Genomic DNA, 4,917 nt, shown 5'->3' with positions numbered 1-4,917 from the left:
TCTAGCTATATGGTCTAGCTGTATGACCTAGCTACTATATGGTCTAGCTATATGGCCTAGCTAGTATATGGCCTAGCTATATGGCCTAGCTATATGGCCTAGCTAGTATATGGCCTAGCTACTATATGGTCTAGCTATATGGCCTAGCTAGTATATGGTCTAGTTATATGGTCTAGCTATATGACCTAGCTAGTTTATGGTCTAGCTATATGACCTAGCTAGTATATGGTCTAGCTATATGGTCTAGCTATATATGGTCTAGCTATAGCTCTGAATGCCACCCTATTCCCTATTGACCCTGGTCAAAAGTAGTGGACTAAATAGGGAATAGGGTACCAGGGGCCGTTGATGGCTGGATCTCTCTGTGTTCAATCAATCAGTCAATCACATGTATTTATAAAGCCCTTTTTACATCAGCTGATATAAAGTGCTGTACAGAAACCCAGCCTAAACCCCCCCAAAACAGCAAGCAATACAGATGTAGATGTGTTGCACAAGGCCAATAAGGCTAGCATGATGGAGTGACTGGAGACACAGTGAGAGGGATTCATTCATCTCTTTCTCCAGGGTGAGATTTATCAGATCTAGAAGACCTGTACTATACGGACACTGGTAATAAAACCACTTTAGGGCTTCATTCTTTCCCAGACACGTCTCTCTCTGGCACCCAATCCACGCACGCAGTCAGTCTGTTGTGTGTCCCAAATGGCACCCTATTCCCTATATAGTGCACTACTTTAGACCGGGGCCTATGGCCCATATCACTACTTTGGACCAGGACCGATAGCACTCTTGTCAAAAGTAGTGCACTATTTAGGGAATAGTGCTCTGGTCTATAGTAGTACCACTATATAGGGAATAGGGCTCTGGTCTATAGTAGTAGCACTATATAGGGAATATGGCTCTGGTCTATAGTAGTACCACTATATAGGGAATAGGGCTCTGGTCTATAGTAGTACCACTATATAGGGAATAGGGCTGTGGTCTATAGTAGTACCACTATATAGGGAATAGGGCTCTGGTCTAAAGTAGTACCACTATATAGGGAATAGGGCTGTGGTCTATAGTAGTACCACTATATAGGGAATAGGGCTCTGTTCTATAGTAGTGCACTATATAGGGAATAGGGCTCTGGTCTATAGTAGTACCACTATATAGGGAATAGGGCTCTGGTCTATAATAGTACCACTATATAGGGAATAGGGCTCTGGTCTATAGTAGTACCACTATATAGGGAATAGGGCTCTGGTCTAAAGTAGTACCACTATATAGGGAATAGGGCTGTGGTCTATAGTAGTACCACTATATAGGGAATAGGGCTCTGGTCTATAGTAGTGCACTATATAGGGAATAGGGCTCTGGTCTATAGTAGTACCACTGTATAGGGAATAGGGCTCTGGTCTATAGTAGTACCACTATATAGGGAATAGGGCTCTCGTCTATAGTAGTACCACTATATAGGGAATAGGGCTCTGGTCTATAGTAGTACCACTATATAGGGAATAGGGCTCTGGTCTATAGTAGTACCACTATATAGGGAATAGGGCTCTGGTCTATAGTAGTACCACTATATAGGGAATAGGGCTGTGGTCTATAGTAGTACCACTATATAGGGAATAGGGCTCTGGTCTAAAGTAGTACCACTATATAGGGAATAGGGCTGTGGTCTATAGTAGTACCACTATATAGGGAATAGGGCTCTGGTCTATAGTAGTGCACTATATAGGGAATAGGGCTCTGGTCTATAGTAGTACCACTATATAGGGAATAGGGCTCTGGTCTATAGTAGTACCACTATATAGGGAATAGGGCTTTGGTCTATAGTAGTACCACTATATAGGGAATAGGGCTGTGGTCTAAAGTAGTGCACTATATAGGGAATGGGGAGCCATTTGGCATGCAGCGAGAATGTTCTTCTCTTGAGTGCCTCTTCTAAAGACCACTAAGCTTCCAGACCATAGTATAAGCCTTAACTATTCCCTTGGCTGCTATCTGATCTGATCCCTGGGTTTTTCTTCCACTGTGGAGAGGTGTGTGTGTGTGTGTGTGTGTGTGTGTGTGTGTGTGTGTGTGTGTGTGTGTGTGTGTGTGTGTGTGTGTGTGTGTGTGTGTGTGTGTGTGTGTGTGTGTGTGTGTGTGTGTGTGTGTGTGTGGCTAGCTGTATCTGGCTGTTCTCCCCAGCTGTCTGCTACACTCACAGGGGATCAGATAGAGAGAGGGGCTGGGGGGTGGACTGGAGGGCGCAGAGAGGCTGGGGGGTGGACTGGAGGGAGCAGAGAGGCTGGGGGGGTGGACTGGAGGGAGCAGAGAGGCTGGGGGGTGGACTGGAGTGAGCAGATAGGCTGGGGGGTGGACTGGAGGGAGCAGATAGGCTGGGGGGTGGACTGGAGGGAGCAGAGAGGCTGGGGGGGGACTGGAGGGAGCAGAGAGGCTTGGGGGTGGACTGAAGGGAGCAGAGAGGCTTGGGGGGGGACTGGAGGGAGCAGAGAGGCTGGGGCGTGGACTGGAGGGAGCAGAGAGGCTGGGGGGGGACTGGAGGGAGCAGAGGGGCTGGGGGGTGGACTGGAGGGAGCAGAGGGGCTGGGGGGGTTTCTTCATATTTTACTTGTTGGCAATGTAAACATATGTTTCCCATGCCAATAAAGTCCCTAAATTGAAATTGAATTGAGAGAGGAGGGGTATACTGTAAAGATGGGGGGGGGGGCAGGGGGGAAAGAGAGAGAGGGGGAGGAGCACATTTCTGATCATCCCCCAGACAGACATTGTGGAGCGTGAGAGAGATGGGGAGAGAGAGGGAGGAGTGGTATGTGAGCTCATGCAAGCGTGTGTGTGTTGTTACAGAGTGTGCCGATTTGTTTTTCTCAGACATGTCACACTACACTGTTGCTCTCTCTCTCTCTGTGGAGTCAGAAACGTCTCGGTAACTCAACAGAGAAGCACGTTACTGACATCCACCTCTATCTTGTTGCTCTGTCATAGAGTTATACAGGCAGCAGCTGAAGTAGGATTAACCCAGTCTGGAGTGGAGGCAACAGCCAGCCAGCCCTGTCTGAGGTGGGAGAGGGGAGAGCAGCAGGGGAACAGCCAGCCAGCCCTGTCTGAGGTGGGAGAGGGGAGAGCAGCAGGGGAACAGCCAGCCAGCCAGCCAGCCCTGTCTGAGGTGGGAGAGGGGAGAGCAGCAGGGGAACAGCCAGCCAGCCCCTGTCTGAGGTGGGAGAGGGGAGAGCAGCAGGGGAACAGCCAGCCAGCCCTGTCTGAGGTGGGAGAGGGGAGAGCAGCAGGGGGACTACAGCACCAGCTCAGGTCCAACGTGGTCATATTGGGGTAAGTCTGTTACTGCCCACCATGTCTTCACCTGTCTCTGGAATTCAGCCTGTGAACCTGCCCCCTCATTGAACAGACACTGTCTTTGCTCGTGAGCTTTTTGTTGGGTGCTGGTTGCTGTTTGTTTTAACTCAACCACTCTTGTTCTTGTGTTTGTCTAACACTGAAGAATGAGGAGTATGTTTGTTGACCCTCCTCTGTTACAGCAGACAGACACTAAACAGAGAGCAAAGCTAACTCACTATAAGGTTATGGCTGAGGGAGGGGATTCTGCTTGTATCTTTGTTTTCAATCATTTAGTCTTGTTGTAGTCTGACTAGCTAATTAGCTTGGTGTAGTCTGACTAGCTAATTAGCTTGTTGTAGTCTGACTAGCTAATTAGCTTGTTGTAGTCTGTATTTAGCTAATTAGCTTGCTGTAGTCTGTATTTAGCTAATTAGCTTGTTGTAGTCTGTATTTAGCTAACTAGCTTGTTGTAGTCTGACTAGCTAATTAGCTTGTTGTAGTGTAACTAGCTAATTAGCTTGTTGTAGTCTGACTAGCTAATTAGCTTGTTGTAGTCTGTATTTCGCTAATTAGATTGTTGTAGTCTGTATTTAGCTAATACGCTTGGTGTAGTCTGACTAGCTAATTAGCTTGTTGTCTGTATTTAGCTATTAGCTTGGTGTAGTCTGACTAGCTAATTAGCTTGTTGTAGTCTGACTAGCTAATTAGCTTGTTGTAGTCTGACTAGCTAATTAGCTTGTTGTAGTCTGACTAGCTAATTAGCTTGTTGTAGTCTGTATTTAGCTAATTAGCTTGTTGTAGTCTGACTAGCTAATTAGCTTGTTGTAGTCTGTATTTAGCTAATAAGCTTGGTGTAGTCTGACTAGCTAATTAGCTTGTTGTAGTCTGTATTTAGCTAATTAGATTTTTGTAGTCTGTATTTAGCTAATACGCTTGTTGTAGTCTGACTAGCTAATTAGCTTGTTGTAGTCTGACACACATGAAACATTCATGGACATGTAGCTTGCTGTTACTCATTTGTCCTGGGAGATACACACTGGGTTGTCCTGGGAGATACACGCTGGGTTGTCCTGGGAAATGCACGCTGGGTTGTCCTGGGAGATACACGCTGGGTTGTCTTGGGAGATACATGCTGGGTTGTCCTGGGAGATACACGCTGGGTTGTCCTGTGAGATACACGCTGGGTTGTTGTTTCACCTGAAATGCACAAGGTCCTTTTTTTCAGGATCTTTCTAGAATTTTGACCCATTTTGTGTGTTCTTGACAATTAAATCCACAGATAAAAAGGAGGGAAACATAGTTAGTTTCTAGTAATCTCTCCTCCTTCAGGCTTCTTCTTCTGTGGACTTTATATGGCGGTTGGCAACCAACTTTAAGGTGCATTACCACCACCAACTGGACTGGAGAGTGAACGTCAGTTCATCGTTCAGTCACCCACGTGGGTATATGCTCCTAACAACCAATGAGGAGATGGCACCGTGGGTATATGCTCCTAACAACCAATGAGGAGATGGCACGTGGGTATATGCTCCTAACAACCAATGAGGAGATGGGAGAGGCGGGACTTGCAGCGCGTCAAGCATCACA

The 4,917-nt window shown here is 46.8% G+C and overlaps 1 long non-coding RNA gene across 1 annotated transcript; it reads right to left on the bottom strand.

Moving 5' to 3' along the window:
• Positions 1–2,972: 2,972 nt before the first annotated feature.
• On the bottom strand, positions 2,973–3,323 carry LOC106590960 (uncharacterized). The gene is made up of 3 exons (XR_001325142.2): positions 3,189–3,323; positions 3,083–3,094; positions 2,973–3,045 (listed from the first exon to the last, which is right to left on the bottom strand). It is a non-coding gene; the product is annotated as an uncharacterized lncRNA (long non-coding RNA).
• Between the last annotated feature and the right edge of the window lie 1,594 nt (positions 3,324–4,917).

The sequence above is a fragment of the Salmo salar genome, chromosome ssa11, assembly GCF_905237065.1.
Source record: "Salmo salar chromosome ssa11, Ssal_v3.1, whole genome shotgun sequence".
Lineage (NCBI taxonomy): Eukaryota > Metazoa > Chordata > Actinopteri > Salmoniformes > Salmonidae > Salmo > Salmo salar.
This window is presented reverse-complemented; position numbering and strand designations above follow the sequence as displayed.